Here is a 20,774-nt window from a genome sequence, read left to right on the forward strand (position 1 = left end):
GTTTTCAAAAATCTCGAAGGAACTTTTTGATTTTCCAGGCTAAAAAGTAGCCTATGTCCTTGCCTGGGATGCAAGCTATCTCTGGCCAAACAGATTTTGTATCTACCTTCGATTTAAATTTAAATTATTTTTAATTAGGTTTTTAAAAACTTGGGAACACTTTGATTTTTCTAGACCAAAAGTAGCCCATGTCCTTTACTGGAATTCAAGGTATCTCTTACCATTCAGATGATGTAACTTCAATTTTACCCACGCGGATTTAGGTTTTAAAAACTTGGAAACTTTGATTTTTCAAGACCTTAAGTAAGTAGCCTGTCCTTCCTCGCGATGCAAAGTATCTCTTTGTCTAACGTCAAAATCAACTAAACGGATGAGACGTGAAAAGGTAGTAGACAGACAGACAGACACACTTTTGAATTTATAATATTAGTGTGAAAAATGTCTGTCTGTACATATTTTATGTACGTTACAAGGTTGATGTGCAACAATGTATCAAGTAACGGGGCCGGCGCATGCGTCGCCGTGGCCGAGACTACCTGACCGCAGTGGACACTGATCAATATTAACCGAGGGAGATGCCGGCCAAGGGGGATGTCTGTTTGTCTGTACTGCCTACATAGAGCTGCTATTACCTTCCTAGGCCCGGTTTTTCACTTGTGAAACGAGACCGTCTGGTTGAATTATTAAACTTGAACAGATTGCAAGTTGGTGTCTTTAATAGCTTATTAGCTAATCCAAAATCTGACGGAGCTTGCAATCTGTTTAGATGGTTACAGGGTACCTAAGTAACTTGTGGAATTTGTATGACAGGCTAGGTTTGTAGGATAAGATGGAATTGTATATATAGATAGAATTGTAGGATAAGATAGGGTACAATTAGGCTGACATGCATAAATGTAAAAGTCTATAAATAAAGGAATTAAAAAAAAAAAAAACTTTTATCTTAGAAATTTTGAGGGTTTCACAGTTCTTCTATAGGAAATCTGTCCATCGTCAAATGTATTCATTTACTTATTTGTACGAGAAAGTTGTAACAATAAAGACAAAAGGAAAGAAAAAGTGGACAGGGAAGCACTTATCTTTATAAGAGATCTCTACCTGCCCAGATTTATTTCTTAAGCCGGCTCTATCTACACTAGCACGTGAAATCGCACCGTTATTTCACGTCGTGAATGTATGCCGCGATCCACGCGTGAACTGAGTCCCTCCACACTCGCAAATCTTCACAGTCTTATTCGTGACGTTGACGATGTGTTCACGTTCGCGCGCCGCAAACCCTTTGTCGCGGACCAAAAACCGACACTGATCAGGGAAAGGCGTCAAGCGCGAACGCGAAGGCGTGAACAACATCTACACTCGTGATTTGCAGTTGTCGCGGGCTTTCGCGGCCGTTCGCGTCGCGAGTGTAGAGCCCACTAAGATAAAAGTTATTTGACGATTGAAAAATCGGTCGGCAACTATCTTGTGAGACAAAGCCTTCGTCGTAATCGTTTCAACCAATGGAATCCACCCTCGACAGCTCATTATAGGTATCTTGAAGCGGTTGTGAGTGGCCTATGTTTAACTAGACACTAGTTAGCCTGCCCCAGCTTTGTTTGGATAGAATTGTAAAAAATATTTTCTCAGTGGGGATCTTTATTATAGAGAAAACTATGCACCTAAGTATGTCAAAACTACAAATACAAAGTTTTTAAACCCAGCAGTTTAAGCTGTTTATATGCCGATCCGTTTCGTTTAACAGATAGAAAAATTATATCTCAGAAATCGATTTAGGAAAACCAGAAAATTGAGAAGTTGAGAAGAGAAGACAAGATTGTACCTAGAGTTGATAATATTCGGCGTTAGCTTACTGTACAGCAGATTTTGCGGTTCGTGAACCAACCAACTAAAGTTACAAGGTAACCATAGTTTTAAGTAGATAAATAGTTTTCCTACAAGTAATTTTAAATTTACCTGAAACCTTAATCGCCACTATTCCTTTTTATTAGTGACTACGTGGATTTATGTCCATCACACTTCACACTAATTTTATAAAGGCAAAAGTTTGTGTGTATGTGTGTGTGTGTGTGTGTGTGTATGTTTGTTACTCCTTCTCGCAAAAACTACTGGACGGATTAGGCTGAAATTTGAAATGCAGATAGATAATATTTTGGATTAGCACATAGGCTACTTTTTATCCCGGAAAATCAAAAAGTTCCCACGGGATTTCAAAAAACCTAAATCCACGCGGGCGAAGTTGCGGGCATCGGCTGGTACTTACATTATATTTTGCAGTCTTTTTAACAAATGATGGTTATAACAGCTCTATACCAATCTATCTTAACTCACCTTTCTGCGGACACTACGGGGAGGGTCCAAGAGAAATGACGACCCTTAACTAAAACACACACATACAACACGCACGGCGATCGTACTCACACACGCGCACTTCAGAGTGCCATTTGTATGTATTAGTAAGCATCAGAGGTTTGAGGGACAGCGCAGACACCAGACAGCATTGTCTTGGGGTCAGAAAAGTAATAACATATTTTGAACTAGCCGATGCCCGCGACTTCGCCCGCGTGGATTTAGGTTTTTCGAAATCCCGTGGGAACTCTTTGATTTTCCGGGATAAAAAGTAGCATATGTGCTAATCCAAGATATTATCTATCTCCATTCCAAATTTCAGCCAAATCCGTCCAGTAGTTTTTGCGTGAAGGAGTAACAAACATACACACACACACACACACACACACACACACACATACAAACTTTCGCCTTTATAATATTAGTGTGATTAGTGTGATAAGGAAATTAGGCAAGATAAGAAAAGATAAGTAAGGATGAGGAAATGATTGCACAAAATACTCAATGAATTTCTGCAAAAATGATTTATTGTTATTTCTATTAGACTTCATAATTATTATTTTAATACTAAAATAACTTATCTAAATTCATTTATCTACGCGCTGCGTAATACATTTTTCAGCACTGAAAATTGGGCAAAGAAATACGAATCATAGATACGAGTATATGCAGTTAATAATATGATCTAATGACATACAAGAGACTACTGTATCTCAGTTTCTACTGAACAGATTTCAATTAAAGTTGACTGACTAAAATAAGTTCTATATGTTTTGCGTTTTGTGGGTGCAAGAAAAATAGTTACTAAAATAATCGACTGTGACAGACGGATGGACAGACAGACGGAGAAAGCACCATAAGGGTTCAATTTTTACCATTTTGATACGGAACCCTAAAAGTAGAGATAGGTAATACTTATAAGAACCGAAATGAAATCTTATTGTGGTGAGAGAAAATTTTAAAAAGTACCAAATTTTTTTTCTTTAAGGCGAGCAAACGAGCAGGCGGATCACTTGATGTAAAGTAATTACCGCCACTCATGAACATTTGCAGAACCAGAGGAACCGCCGATGCCTTGCCGGTCATAATAGGAATATAGTGTAAATTGGTCAAATAGTATGAGAAGAATTATGCCTACGGACTTTTATTGTCTAATATCTGCGCTTGTGTGTTTGCATGTGTGCGTGTCCAGTTTCCGCGCGCTTGGGTTTTGTTAATTTAATTAGAGGCACAAAAAGATTAAGGCCTGGAACACGGGCATTAGAGACCGCTTTTGTTGATGTTGCTCGTTATACCGGTATATAGATAGATCTACTAGGTATATACCGTATACCGTTTTGTAGAATTGAACGTAGATTTGTACCTATTTGTAACTTTAAACTGTGATTGACGGCAGTTTTAAGGATATATTAATTTTAAAGATTTTAGAGTAAGATTAAAATCTAGAACCCGGGCATTAGGACTGCTTTTGTTGATGTTGCTCGTTGTACCGGTATATAGATAGATCAATTATACCGTTATGTATAATCTAACGTGGATTTGTATGTTACTTTATCGACTTTAGATCTGTGTTTGACTGTAGTTTTCAGGATTTGTTAGTTAATTTTAGAGAAATAACATTAAGGTCTGGAACACGGGCATTAGAACGCTTTTGTTGATGTTGCTCACTATACCGGTAGGTATATACCTAGATAGATCTACTAGGCATATACCGTATACCGTTTTGTATAATTGAACGTAGATTTGTACCTATGTAACTTTAAATTGTAATTGGCGGTAGTTTTAAGGATTTACAGTTTTCATTGATATTCCTTTTTATAAACTTTAGGTTAGCATTCATTAAGATAAGTCAATAAAGAATACTGTCAACTTTTTAACCCCCGATCCAAAGTAGTAAAAAAGAGGGGTGTTATAAGTTTGACGTGTGTATCTGTGTATCTGTCTGTGGCATCGTAGCGCCTGAATGAATGAACCGATTTTAATCTAGTTTTTTTTGTTTGAAAGGTGGCTTGATCGAGAGTGTTCTTAGCTCTCATCCAAGAAAATCGGTTCAGCCGTTTGAAAGTTATCAGTTTTTTTTCTAGTTACTGTAACCTACACTTGGGGGGTGTTATAAATTTTTAATTTACACTAATTGTTGAATGGAGTTATTCAAATCATATTCCCGTTGCTTAGTGAAATCCTTTTTTCGAGGGCCTGTATTTATCTTCCCTCCATAAAGAATATCGATGGCTAGAAGCGGTGTATTTTTTTCGAAAAGCATCATATCCTACACTATACATAAAGCGTGTTTGTCTTCAAAACAGTGGCCCATTCCGACACCGCGATTCCTTGGAATATAAAAAGTAAGTCGATAGCTTACCGACCGAATTTATACATTTGGATATTCGAAATATGTTCGCATAACCATCTTAACTTAACCTCCCCTGCTGTTCTTTTCTCTTACGAAAATAGGTGGGAGAGGGGAAATTGTTCGTGATATGAGAGGTCGTTTCAAGCTGGTTAGTTCAACGGTGAATATATCGTATAAATTCAGCCCACGGATGAAAATAACCGTAGTAGTCTCTGGGTTGTTTTCACATAATAGAACCATTTTCTTTTGTTTTTGTTGCGTACGTCGTTATTGGTAGGCATACAATGAAAACAAAAGACGGTGTCTTATTTCAGCTCAGCCGCTCGCTATGATAACATTTTCGTCGGTATTCGTGCGTATGGGGGCGAGCGATCTAAAGCCTCCAAAGCTACAGAGAAAAATAATTTTTTTAATGATATTTTTTTAAGGCGGCTTAGAAAAAAGAAGTTATATCTAATCTATACTACTAATAAATAAAATTGGAGTATCTGTCTGTAATTTCGAAATAACTACCGCATATTAAGTTCATATGGTCATTTGAACGATACTATAACTGAATCACACGTTTTTAAAATTTTTGTCTGTCTGTCTGTCTGTCTGTTTGAAAAGGCTAATCTTGGGAACGGCTGAACCGATTTTGACGGGATTTTCACAGACAAGTAGAGAATTGACCAGGGAGTAACATAGGCTACTTTTTTAACCGACTTTCAAAAAGGGAGTGTGTTTTTCTACCTATGTACACTGAAATCTCCGAGATTTCTGAACCGATATGCGTAATTTTTTTTTAATCCCACGGGAAAGTTCCCACGGGATTTCAGACCCTAAATCCACGCGGGCGAAGCTGCGGGCATCAGCTAGTTAAATTATAAGAAGAAACTAACTGACTACCGTAATAGGTATCATATCAACGTAAAGGTAGGTACCTAAGTGAGGTATTGATCAAACCGCCGCGCTGAGCGGGGTCTAGTTTAATGTAGGATTTCTTTATAGTTAACAACATAGTTCTCAAAATGTATATTTAATATTTATACATTACTTTTACACGATGTACCTAACTCCTTTGCGTCTAAGTTGGTGCAGTTCAAACTGCAGTCCAGCCTGTGGAGCGGTATCGAGTCTCGGCCGCTCGGAACCGTTGGAATTTAGTTCCGTTCACTTGCCATTTCCTCTCTAGCCTTTGGCAGCTGCTTTGAGTAGGGTGACCAGTTATACTCCCTAAACACTAGAATCTGTCTTTACCCTACTTACTTCTTTCCGTGGATAGGGATCCACGGAAAGAAGTTAGTATAGTGTTACGTGATACTCTCTCTGTTACGTGCAGATCCCATACAAATGGGAACCTATGTTCTCGAATTGAATTTGAAATGTTTTTTGAAAACATACAATTGTGATTGGTTTGTGAGTCAAAATAACGCTTCATTTTTGCCTCTATCATTTGTATGGGATTACGTGACAGAGAGTGCACTATTATACTAACTTTTTCCGCAGAAAGGGTAAAGTGAAAGCTGAGAGAGATGCATAGGTAGGTACTTAGGCCCAGTTAAATTTTGTAATACTGTCAATTTTTGGGCAAGAGCAATACCCCATAATACCCAATAAGACCCCATAATGCGGTCACCAAAAAGTGACAGTACTAATTTTTTTTAACTAAATCCGTCAGTGTCTATGTGAAAGTAGGCCTAAGTTTTTAAAATAATTAACTGCATTAAATATTCCAGTTTTAAAAAGCATTTTATGTGCGCCGCAATAATATTGCATGAAAATGGCTGTCCTAACAAATTTTACAATAGGAACCAAATTTTATTTGAAGGAATGAAAGTTAAAAATTAAGGAAATGAAATATTAGAACTTGCTTCCAGGCTAATTTACAACGGAGCGAATATGCGTGCTAAATTTGAAAAAATGTCCTAGTTTTTACATTACTCCTGGTCAATCTAGCTATCGAGAACTTAGTAAAATACAGCACAACTAGTTACCGGTAGGTTTCACTACAAATTCGGAATATTACAATTTCTAGCGTCATGCTTTCGGAAATTTCGTTGAATTCCAACTTGAATTAGAATTTCGAGTTATTAGAATGAAGAATTTGATATCTTGTTGCAGATGTTCTTATTCGTTTTTAAACGAAATGCATTCTTATATTTACTTTTTAAATAAGTAGAGTTGTCCTGATATTTTACATGGATATACCTATAGTTGAAGACCTGGACAGTACCTAACTACGGCTACTTTTTATCCCGGAAAATCAAAGAGTTCCCATAGGATTTTTGAAAACCTTAATCCAGGCTAGTAGGTAAAATAATATTTTGGAGTAAGTATAAACTAAAAGTGACCCTCTTCAAATAGATATCCGGTAACTGTGACAACGGTGTGGCCGATCCGGATGTCATTTTCCACTTGTCACAGAAGGTAGATATTATTTACATTTTTATGAGGAAAATGTTACAATGTTCTAGATTTTACCCACGACTTTGTTCGCGTGAACCTTCAATTTTTTGAATCAATAGTTCTGAAAAATCTTACTTAGACCTATCTATCTATACAATATAGGTACATCCATGATGCAAACAATGTCTGTGCCAATTTTAAACGTTCGAATGACAAAAATATAAAAAAGTAACAGGCAGGCACACTTTTCCTTGGTTAGTTTTAATTTTTATACACATCATTAATTTATTTTTGGGTAACCTCGGTAACCTATTATGTATGTTTTAATTTTTCTTTTTGCCGAGTGTCCACTATAGCAATAAAACTTGCAAAAGAGCTCTGGCAAGTAACTTGCACTGCAAGTTTTACAACTTTTTAAGTAAGTAAGTAAGTAGGTACTTTAAAATACTTATATCGATAGGTATACTAGCACTAATGACTAGGAAACCTTCTACTGACTTCGTAAAACAAGTTTTTAATTACTAAACCACCTAAAAGAAATGTGCAAACCAAATAACTTACAAAAATAAACATAAAAACGAAATAAAAATAAAAAAGCAACAGTAAAAATTTCTTATTTCTTACCTATGCACAAACCCAGCACGCGCTCACGCAAAAAAATGCAACAAAAAACTCGGGGAGTTGGGTGGTTCGACCGCCCCCTACCTCCCTACCCCATATCTCTACACTCGCCAACGCTAATCTCCAAATTTTACGAACGTAATTTGTACTATCCAATCAATTAATGAATTTAAACCTTAGATTTATCAGCATAAGGTCGAATTTTTGCTACGGGTCGGTGCCAAATGTGTTCAGACAAGTTTTCCGAAAGAGTAGACAGGGGGAGTGAGGTCTACCTAAAAACGTGGAAACACTGATGAATGTTCACCCATTAGATGTTATTTATTTAGAATGTGGCCGAAAAGGGACTCGTCGCTTAAGTTGGCCTGAAGTTTACTTAGGACTGTATTGGGTTAGACTGAAGACGTTTTCGGCGCGGGAGATAAATTACTGATAGTTACACGGGTCCAGTTTTTTCGGGTGTTTATGATGGCGTTTTGTCATGATGATGGGGTGTTAGGCTTTTGGAAAAATACGCGCTGTTTAGCTTCAGTTAGGAGGTTGTGTACGTATTTTGTGAGTTTATTTTAAGGTTTTTTAGGGTTCCATACCTCAAAAGGAAAAACGGAACTCTAATAAGATCACTTTGTTGTCTGTCTGTCCGTCCGTTCGTCCGTTCGTATCTACTGTCTATCAAGAATACCTATAGGGTACCTACTTCTCTTTGACCTAGAATCATGAAAGGCAGGTAGGTAGGTCTTATAGTCAAGTACAGGAATAAATCCGAAAACCGTAAATTTGTGGCTATGTCATTAAAAATTAAATTAAAATGTGTTGAAATTTTCAAAGTAAGATAACAATACCAAGTGGGGTATCATAATATGAAAGGGCTTTATTTGTAGGTACATTCTGAAACAGAGTTTCATTTATTTTTATGCATAATAGTTTTTGATTTATCGAGCAAAATGTCAAAGTACGGAACCCTCGGTGCGCGAGTCCGACTCGCATTTGGCCGGTTTTATTGTTTATTAGTTACTGTTTTTGAAGTGAAGCTTCTTAGCGGATGTTCGGGATGCGGACCTCACTTGCATTTAGAATGAACGAATAAACGAACGCGGCGATGAAAAGCACTTTGACAGCGGGTAGGTAGCTATACCTAATAAGGATCTGTCTATTTTCTGGTGATATGAGTGTTTTCACCCGCCAGCCAAAATACCTGAGATGAGTGAATTCTCATCCCTTGTGAGATCCCATGTAGGTACCTAATTCAAATTTAGACTAAACTACCTAAGACCTAAGTAGATTTAAAAGAGCATTAGGTAGGTAGGTATGCCAACCAAATCTGAAAAAACCTTAATAATACCTACCTACATTAATCTTTTGGACGGGCCTCCTACTAGTGGTTCTCAGTTCTCTAATCATTTTCGGCATTATTTACAGATAGGTACTTACAAAGGTATACCTAATCTAGGTTTGCATCCGCCCATAGTCGATTGTACTGGCGGGTGCAAACCTAGCTTTGTTGCTGACTCTACCTTAACTCTATCTTACTTAAGTAGTTAAAAAAGTGTATGATAGAGTCATGTACCTAATTCTGGATATTCCAATTGATGACTAGCTGACTCACTGAATTCTGAAAATCTTTTCTTATGAAGAGTACCTACCTACGCGCTCTCCAAGCTTTTGTATACAAACATAGACTTACTTTACTTAGTTCACTAAATATCAATCAAACTCAATGATCTAGACACGTTTCGTTTTCGACAAGTTTTGTTAGTGAATAGGCATTATCTCTCAAGTGTGGCCATGCATGTGGCATGTCTCCATCTTAGGCTGGATCATTACTTGCCAGCAGATCTGATTAAGTAAAGCGAAGCACTAGTCTGTAATTTTTTTTAAATAGATTGCCGTAGTAGGGGTAACTCAAGGCAGTAGTCAGTGGTCGGTCTGTCGGTGTGTCAATGCGTTAACAAATGGTTCGCGGCGCCTCCCTCCCGATGAATGGATAAAACGTAGGTACAACGAGTCTGGAGATAGATTGCCGTAGTAGGGAGCTAGCCTAGTATGTAAAGCTGTGATAGCCTAGTGGTTAGGACGTTCGCCTCCAAATCGGAAGTCAGGGGTTCGATCCCAGGCACGCACTCCCAACTTTTCGAAGCTACGAGTATGTTCGTTTTAAAACAATTTTAGACCGACACCAAAAAAAAACAATACAAAAATATCACACTAATATTATAAAAGCGAAAGTTTGTATGTGTGTGTGTGTGTGTGTGTGTGTGTGTGTGTGTGTGTGTGTGTGTGTGTGTGTGCGTGTATGTTTGTTACTCCTTCACGCTAAAATCACTGGACGGATTTGGCTGAAATTCGGAATGGAGATAGATAGTATCTTGGATTAGCACATAGGCTACTTTTTATCCCGGAGAATCAAAGAGTTCCCACGGGATTTCGAAAAACCTAAATTCACGCGGGCGAAGTCGCGGGCATCGGCTAGTATTTTATATTAGTCGAATAAATTTTTCACAACGTAATCATCACTGTAAAATTTGTAAACGCCAGTAGAGTGCATTGTTGCTTTTAACATTATTACAATAGGATTTTTACAATGTTCATTATTAAAACATCAGAAAATATGTGATGTGTAATCCCGAGCGATACACTTTGTGCGGATCACGCGTAGGTATAGGTTTGTACGTATAATAATATGTCATGTTCGCGTCTAATGTATACTATTTTTAATACATCTACCTATCAACTCGCATTATGGACGAGCGAACCAGGTACTGTTGACAAAAAGTATTTATTTAGAAAAAATAATGATAAGCGGTATGTCTGCGCAAAACTCTTTTCTCTTATCCCATTGTAATGGGTATAGGGCGCCACGATTTGATAAAAAAACATTTTAAACTAGCTGATGCTTGCGACTTCATCCGCGTGGATTTAGATTTTTCAAAATCCCGTGGGAAATCTTTGATTTTCTGGCATAAAAAGTAGCCTATGTGCTAATCCAAGATATTATCTATCTCTATTCCTTTCAGCCAAATCCATCTTGAAGTTTTTGCGTTAACGACTAACAAACACACACACACACACAAACAAAAACTTTCGCCTATAGTGCGCTGTGCGATGTGTTCTGAAGATGTAATTATTCAGAAAATCTTATTAAAAGTTTATTTTAATCAGATAGTAATTAGAATGATTGAATATGAGGTATTAAGAAATATTTATGTATCTACTGAAATATACTGGACTATTTCATAACTATTTAATTTTACAACGGCACATACTTAGATAACGAAGACCATGAAATTGCTTTAACAGCTGGTTGGATATCGCTAGTACAATGCACATAATAAAATCATGCTCTGCTTTCGAGCCAAAAATATAGGTCATTATCATTTAGGTTTAAATATATAGCTAAAAGGTGACTGACTGATTTATCAACACACAGCTCAAACTACTGCGATCGGACCGTAATTTGGCATACCTACAGATAGCTATAATAACGTCGAAAACCGCTAAGAATAGATTTTTGAAAATTCAAACCCTAAGTAAGGGAGTAGGTATAATAGGGCTTTGAAATTTGTGTAGTCCACGTGGACAAAGTTGCGGGCATAAGCTAGTACATTACAAAAGTCTAAGCCTTAGTAAAATCTTGATTGAGTGGAGGTTGTTGTCAAAATTTTTAAGCAATTTTCTACTTAAAAATTGTACTTAGATAAGTTTTGTATAGTCGCTATACCTAGCATCAAGGCTTAGTAATTTTTATAGGGTTTAGACAAAGTTAAACCTATTACTAATATTTTAACACACAAAAAATATTACCGAAGTATTCAATTTTTATTGTCATTTTTTTGTCTGACGGTACAGGACTCTCGGTCCCTAGCAAATGTTGTGGTGAATTTCATATTTTTGTAAGTATCTACCTTCATCATCTGTTTATTCTACATGTGTTTTGGTTCACATGAATTTTTTTGATTTTTTCATGCTTTCATAGGCTTATGTAGGCGCGGCGGGGGTTTGGAGAGCCCTCCTTTACATATGGAATATTACGTTAGAGCACTCCGAGAATCATTCACTTTATAAGTAACATTTTTAATTCAATATGGCTTTGCAACTAATGATAAAATGCGCGAAGCCTATAAGTTATTTTGAAAAATGACCCGCAAACACCCGGGGTTTAGTATTATCCCAAATGTCATTTCACCCCTTCTTAAACGAAACCTGGCTCTGAAACGAACGGATTGCCGCGTACATTGTCTAACAATTCTTAAGTGATCAATTTTATGCCAAAAACGTCGTAAGAATACGCGATACGCAAACAAATATAAACTCTATTGTAATCATACTTAAAATTTATACTCGGTAAACATTGTTTGGAGCTTTTCTTTTAAAATTTCATATTTCGAATTCGAAAAGATTTGAAAAGACTTGCGTTTGCTAAACTAATTACGACGTTGTCACAAATGATATACAGATCAAAACTGTTTGTTTTGAACTACTTTAAAATGTCCCACAGAGCAAAATTTTCTTTGTAATTCTGAAGAGTTCCAGCCGCTTTTCTGCAAGGTGGTAAACTCGACTTTATAATCTCTGAATTACAGTTGAAATTGCTTTGTCTGAAACAAGTGTTCTTGCTTCATTTGTTCAGTACAATCGACAGTTGTCGGTCCATAACAAAACACATAAATTAAGTGCTCAATAATAAATGGAAATGTCCCTTGCAGAGGACAGGGCATTAGGGCGGGATTATGAGGACCGGTGGCCCTCTGCACTCTCATCTATGGAAGACAGAATGTCTATTAGCTTCAAATGAGTGCACAGTATTGACGCGAGTAGGGATCGAACCCCTGACCTCCCGGATAGGAGGTTCTTAACCACTAGTTAGATAGGAGGAGGATTTTAATTACTAGCTCATTAAATTACCTGCAGATACTGACATCGTGTCTACTGTTCAATACTGATGTCTGTTCGTAGAGATCTCAGATTTAAAAACAAATAGCCTAAGTAGGTATGTCACTCAGGAATAATGTACTTAGTTTTCTACTGGTTTCTAATTTTGAAAATCAATTCAGTAGATCCAGAGATTACCCCCTACAAATGAACTTACAAAATTTACCTCTTAATAATATTGGTTAGGTACCTATATAAAGATAATTACGGACTACAGACTTCCACCGATTTCAATCTATTCGCAAAATGTGAGTTCTTAAGTAGTCATAAAAGATCAAATGGATCAGGGGGCACGGCAGTGCCCCCGCCAAGACGAGCCAAACGGCGGCCGGGGCGCTACGTACCTTTTTCTCGAAGTGTTTCGCCGTATTTTCGACCCGTCATAACTTCGGTCTGGATGACGCTAGAAAGCTGAAATTCTCAGTATAAGGTGTCCTCAGCAAATTTACCAAATATACCAAATATCAAATATTATTTGATATTTGGTTTTATGGTTACAGATTTATTGATACCTAAAATACGCCGTTTTCGTCCCTCACTGATGATCATCACAATTCATAGTCTGTAATTCTAGGGTACTTCCCGAAGTCCTAGAAGGCTGAAATTTGGTATGTAGACTAAAAATTGCATACAAACTACCGGAAAATTGAGAAATTGGAATTTCCCCCCCTCTACGCCTCTTATGAGAAAAGCAAATCTGTAAATTCTGTCGCTAGAATGCTGATATTTTCAGGATAAGATGTCCTTGGCAGATTTATTAAACGCATTGAGTATCAATTGTCTAGCTTTTATAGTTTCAGATTTATTGACAGTCAAAACTTCTAGTCTGTTAAATGTGATGCAGTCAAGAACATTTAAGAGCTATATTACTTTGGACTTCGGATAAGTCCCATGGCCAGTACAAATCTAAGCTCAGCTAGGGGCTTGGCTCTATTAGAGATCTCATAACTTTTTAACAGTGAAAACATTATGAACTTGTGAGTCTTGGCTACCTTTTTACATGAATGTTTTTGGTGGGATACCGTACTTACATAAACCTACCTACGCTGTAATATGCTTAAAATATATAAAATTTACATATATTAAAAATTAAAATGAAACGATAAAAAGAAAATGTAGTGATATCATACAATTTTGCCTCGATTGGATGACACTCAAACACTCGTCCCCACAGTGCTATGTGTAATTAATTTCGAATATGTAATTTTTACTCCAATCCTGAATTTTGTAGCGTTGTCGTTACATTTAAAAAATAATTTTACTAGGTACCTACAATATGAACGGTAAGTATATATTTTTTTTAAATTTACATTTTCGTTACCGAAATGACATAATTTTTACAGAAAGTAGGTTTGCACTTGACGACAATATTGACTGTTTCCTCTATATTATTGCCATAAGGAAAGAAGTGTTTGAGAATACTTACCTAAGAAATCCCTATTCATTCTGCCTTGAAAGTACCTAAGTACTTACTCAACATACGACAATCTGGGTGGGAACACCCAGCACACTCGCACAGTCCCCATGCTAACCTGGTGCGGAATAACGCGGGTGACTTGCACGTATGCGGGTGTCCCTCCGCCTCATACCCCGAATGCCGTCTCGACCTGTCGCGTACTATAGGTAGATATATTGCTATTTTGTTGGGAACTTAAAGGGAAGGCCACTGGACAGATGTTCAACCCAGCTGACCAAGTTAAGGAAGATCACTTTCGACGACGGCTGACTTATCTCTTTTCTACGAACGCAGTCCGTATGGCTAATGGCTAATAAGTAGTTAATAAAAGGACTAATAAGTAATTATTATACACTTAAGCTTGCATATCGTATTGGTGAACGATCTAGAATCACAATCCTCAGTCAAGGCAAGAGACCGATTGAAGAAGATTATTTTTCTATCAGTTTAACTGTTTCCAAATGGATTATTTAACCGAGATAAACGCCATCCCATTACTCATAAACCACTTTCATATTGTACCTACCTCCCATCAATGGAGCACGCGACAAAAAAGTTTAACACCGAATAACCAAACAAGTATCATTTAGGGAGATAAAATCTATTCAAACATCCCCAGTCAAGTTGTGGCCACTAAGTGGTCAAATATACGGCCCGTGTCAAACTTCCTTTGTAAACCAAGTACCTGTCTTAAATTTATGAAAAGTATCTGTTTATTCGGGTAAAGACCAACATCCGAGGTCCATCGTCAATTTATATGGTATGAACACGTTTCAAACCTGTATTACGAAGTTGCGCGTGGATTTGGGGTGGTTGGAATAAAGGGTGAAGCACGCGTCGTGTCGGGGGTAAAACCGGTCGGACATTGGTCAGTCTTCACCCCACCGGTCAACGGCTATCCAAAGCTCGCGATTGGTCAACAATTTTATTTGCCAGGTGCAAATTCGACGTTTGAATTTGAAAGTGTAAATCGAAATATTGTTATAGATGGAACTAGGTATCAGTTTAGTCTACTAGAGATAATATAATTAAGTATGTATTTTATTTATGAGTTTATAGAATCAAAATCTACAATTTTTTTGTATCATCAATCGTTTACTTTATTATGAAGTATTATCAAGTAAAGGTTATCTTAGTCTATTCTTAGACAGTTTCTAAATCAAAGGTACCTAAGTAGTTTAGGAGCTACGATGCCACAGACAGATACACAGATACACACGTCAAGCTTATAACACCCCTCTTTTTGGGTCGGGGGTTAAAAAGTAAGTCATGTAGAGGTAATTGAGAGAGCCGAAGGGCGTGGAGCGTGCGTGATGCGTATGAAATTCGTAAGAAATTTAATATTCTCATACGTCGTCAACTGAATGCGCTCAATATGCATGGGTGCATTCAGTCAGGGGAATGATGGACTATTTTCTTGCATTTGCAGACGGACGCTTATTAAGTCTGCAATATATGAGATATTGAATTTCATAAAAATACATCTAAAATCCTACCAGAGTTTAGATGAAGTTGATAGTTGTAACGGTCATTTTAGAACTGCGTGTCAATTTAGTTCATACGAGGTTAGTTATGTGCAAAAATATGAAAGTTCTGATCAAACTAGCAAGCTTGACCTAAGTAAATCTACGTACCTATCAGAACTAAAGATAGACAACCATAGTTTGTATTGGGCATTCCTAAGTAGAGAGTTGAACTCAAGTTTTCAGACGAGTTTTTCAAGTCTAAGGGCGCAGGACGACCGACTAAATAACATTATTCCTATGGCTGTGTATAACAAATCCCGTTAACATCCTGAAAATCCATATAAGTACCTACCTACCCATACAAAAACGCAAACATAAAAATAAACAACTGCATTCGACGGACAATTTTTTAACAAAAACACATCACTAAATTACAATTTGAAGGGTCGTTTTGGGAAAACAAAAAACATTTATATCAATGGCGGGCCGAGTTCTAAATTTACTAGTCATTGACAGGCCGTAAAGAGGCGGGAGGTCCCCGGAGCCTCGTTGCCCTGTACATAGTATATGTTAAGGGTAGATAAGATACGCTGGTTACAACTTACAAGTAAGTTGCTTGAGAGATACATTATTTTATCCTAATACTACAACTTGAAAGTTGTGTAGCGTTTCAGAGCTTTAAAAAAGTTCCCCTAGGAACATTGAACCCACTGACCTCTACAACTACAACAATTATACAAGTAGTAGGTACGTTGGACTTGTATTGACAATCTGTTTTTGATTTTAGCCACTTTGGTGCCATTGGCAGCAGTGAGAGTCATATTGTAAGCGTACAACACACTCGTAGTGTCACACAGACACACTTTCATATTTTTATAATATTAGTATGGATTACAAAAATATTACATTCTACCTAATAGATCTTTCATTAATTTTTAATATTTAACATTACTAGAATACATTTTTTTTAACTCCCGACCCAAGAAGAGAGGTGTTATAAGTTTGACGTGTGTATCTGTGTATCTGTGTGTCTGTGTATCTGTGTATCTGTCTGTGGCATCGTAGCGCCTTAACGAATGAACCGATTTTAATTTAGTTTTTTTTGTTTGAAAGGAGGATTGATCGAGAGTGTTCTTAGCTATAATCGAAGAAAATCGGTTCAGCCGTTTGAAAGTTATCAGCTCTTTTCTAGTTACTGTAACCTTCACTTGTCGGGGCCGGGTGTTATAAATTTTTAATTTACACTTGTATCCTAAGTTAAGTAACTTGAAAGTTGTGTAACGTTTCAGAGCTTTAAAAAGTTCCCCTAGGAGCATTGAACCCACTGACCTCTACAACTACAACAATTATACAGGTAGTACCTAGGTACGTTGGACTTGCATTGCCGATCTGTTTGTGATTTTTGCCACTTTGGTGCCGTTGGCAGCAGTGAGCGTCATGTGAGCGTACTACAACATAGTGTCAGATAGACACATTTTCGTATTTTTATAATATTAGTATGGATTACAAAAATATAACATTCTACCTAATATACCTTCCATTAATTTTTAACATTTAACATTACTAGAATACATTTTTTTTACTATTAGCCATGCTAATCATCACTAACACTCCCCTTTCCCCTCCAATTAAGCGTAAAGCTTGTTCCAGAAGTGGGTACGACAATATTTATAGTGCAACGGGTGGTGTTTGAACTGCCGACCTTTCGGAATTCAGTCCGATCCTCAACTTTTGTGCTATCGAGGCTCTTAGCATCTAGATATCAGCATTATTATTTAACTAAGTATAAGATACAAGAAAACTTGAACATACGTTCATTATTCGGAATATATATTTATTGCATCTAGGGTCAGGGGTAAAGTTTTCGGACGGCGCGGTTGCCCCGGGGGAACGGTGCTCGAGCTCGGGATAAAACTGCGGGTAATTTACACGTTCCTACCAAATATGTTAGTCGAATAAAATTGTGTTTGTTTGATTCAATACAATTTTTTTTTTACTTGGGGTTTAGATATTTAAATAAACAAATTGACAGAATGATACAGTCATTTATATACCACTGCCACTAGGAACTGTTTGTTTTTCCGGGATAAAAAGTAGTCTATGTCCTTCCCCGGAAAATAACCTAAGTCGGTACCAAATTTCATTCAAATCGGTTCAGCGGTTGAGCCGTGAAATCTTGGCAGACAGACAGACAGACACACTTTTGCATTTATAATATTAAGTATATGTATTAGTATGGATCAAAAGTTCAATATTCGGAACGTAGATAGAATAGAATATATTTTTATTCAAATAAACTATAACAAGTGCTTTTGAATTGCTTGCTTGTACCAAGAAGAACTCGGCGGTTGCTCTTTATTATCTGATATATTTATAGCGTGCAGTCAGGGGTAATGTTTTCGGACGGCGCTTTTTGGTTACGGCGGGGTACGAGCTCGGGATAAAACTGCGGGTAATTTTAACGTTCCTAAATTCCTACCAAATATTATTTTAGTCGAGTAAACTGTGTTTGTTTGATTCAATACAAATTTTATATAAATAAATTACCTATCGTTTATTTGCCAGAATGTTTCTTTAAAATGGTGGAAGTAAACAATAGACAGTCATTTAGAGGCCATAAAGTTCGACATAATTATAAATATTTTACAGATCGTGATCAACACATCACCAGTCTACTAATGGATCTCCTCTCAGAATGAAAAGGGCTTAGGCCATAGTCCACCATGCTGATCAAGTGCGGATTCACATACTTCACACGCCTTTGAGAATATTATGGAGAACTTTCAGACATACAGGTTTCCTCATGCTTTCCTTCACTGTTAAAGTATCAGCCTCAGATCTGAAATACGTGTTGACGTAGGCACATGAGTAGATAGGTCTACTCAGTGACGTAAGTACCTATAGGTATTCGTATGAAATAGAAGTATTGTAGGACGTAGAATAGTAAAGGATTTTTCCCAATTCCGCTTAAATTTTCCTACTCTATAAACAACCTGAAGATTGTAGAGCGGTTACTTAAAACTAGATAGTGAGGGCAAAGTAAGCAGAGTCGTCAAATATTTATATTGGCTTAGGTTAACCCAGCGAGGTCCGTCCATCAGACGTCTCGTGAGACCGGCCAGGTAGGCCGCAACTTAGGAATGACAAAGAAGTGGCACTGGAAAAATTTATAAAATACTAGCTGATGCCTGCGACTTTGTTCCCGTGGATATAGGTTTTTAAAAATCCCGTGGGTACTCATTGACCACAGAAATCCAAATAATACATATCTATGTCATTGACTTTCCGGGATATTATTGTCTGTTTTGATATTCACAACTACTTATTAGTTTTCTTAATGAAAATATGTAGATGCGTGGAAGCCATCGATTTGCTTTCAGATGCTAGCAAGTACGTACTTACAATGATTTTGAGTGTCCAACCGAAACTTTGAGCTTCGCCCACGCATTCGGCCAAAAAGCGAGCTTCGGCAAAACTTTTAGCTTCAGCTAAACTTTTGGCCAAAGACGAAGGTTTCTAGCAAAGAAGGTTTCTTTATTATTATTTTTTTTAAGTTACTGAGTACTTTATTATAATTGTCATTATTTCACGGTATTATTGCTAGTGACAAGTTCAACAAGACAACAGTTAAACTTAGAAAAAAAAAAGCATTAGATAGATATTTTATTCCCTTTTAGCTTACCTTGAATTCAATTTCTTAGCGTTATTGAACCTTCGGTTTCGGCTAGAAATCGACTTTTAGTCGAACACTGAATCTTGATGAAACTTGAGCATCATCATGATCAACCCATTGTCTGCCCACTACTGAGCACGGGTATCTTCTCAGAGTGAGAAGGGTTTAGGCCATAGTCTGCCACGCTGGCACAATGCGGATGAGCAGACTTCACACACCTTTCAGTACATGGAGAACTCTCAGGCATGCAGGCTTCCTCACGATGTTTTCTTTCACCGTTAAAGCAAGTGATATTTAATTGCTTAAAATTGAGCAATACCCATTAGCAAATAGGCATGTCTTAGCTTTTCAAGTCTACGTAATCCAAGGGTCATTCCAGTAACCCGCAATAAAATATGCGCACGGACGGGGTCGGGATGTAAAAATGTTGTTTTTTGAACCCCCTATAATGTATCCTTAGGAAGAGTTAAGTGCTCTACCTGTGTTTTATAGAGGTACATACAATTTTATATGTATTTTTAGGTTATCCCACTTACATCAATGTCAAAAGTGCTTTTAAAAGTTATTTAAAGTCTATTGATCCGCAAATTAGTTTTTAAAATTAACATAAAATAAAAAGTCTAGCCTTTGTCACTCTCTAGATCTTTAAGCCAGGCACTTGGGTTCTACTTATTGAGTAATATTATCTTAATATTATCAGGTGTTTTACTTGTCACTAAACTACGCTCAGTATTCTATGATATCACTAGATTTGTTTAGTGTATAGTGGTTTAATTGAATTGTTTTAACATCTCGCGGGAGTTAGCCATATCCCTGCCCGGCTAGCATGGGCAGTAGATAAAAATTATATCCCCCGATTATACCCACTGATGTCATAGAAATCAGTGGATATAATCGGGGATATAATTTATATCTACTGCCCGCGCTAGCCGGGCTGGGGGATATTTCGCTGCGACATATAAACTTCAGCGCGTAGTGACAGTTACCTATAGGTAAGTACCTACTTACCTATTAGTATAAAGATAGATGTACTCACCTTTGGGTAAAACGACACCTAAAAGCCATACATCCTTATTTTCAAAATATGGCGACCCGTTATCAGTCTATTCAAGTAGTTGGTTAGAATATAAAATACAATTAAGCTAAATTAAAATCTATGTGGGTAGGTAGATTGTTAAGGGTCTAAACTTTGAGAGCAATTAATACTTGAGTAGGGCAATGTATAGACAGCATCCCGCCTGACCCGTGGGATGACCCTTGCCTAACGAACTCTCAATACCGCTCCCAAGGAAATTCTACAGCTTATAAATTTAAATTGATTTTGGAAAGATTATTTTCGTAAAGTTAATTATTATAGTAAGTGAAAAGACAGACTATGAACCGGAGCCAAATTCACTACTTAGGTACATCAATCTAACAAAATATTATTACGAGTCATCTTCCAACATTCATTCTTGTCGTTGTTTCGAGTATCAACCAATGGGCGTCCATTGCTAGACATGGAATTTATTTTTAAAGGAATTCCCACTTTCCACAATCTTG

Source organism: Maniola jurtina, chromosome 16 (assembly GCF_905333055.1).
Source record: "Maniola jurtina chromosome 16, ilManJurt1.1, whole genome shotgun sequence".
In the NCBI taxonomy this organism is placed as follows: Eukaryota; Metazoa; Arthropoda; class Insecta; order Lepidoptera; family Nymphalidae; genus Maniola; species Maniola jurtina.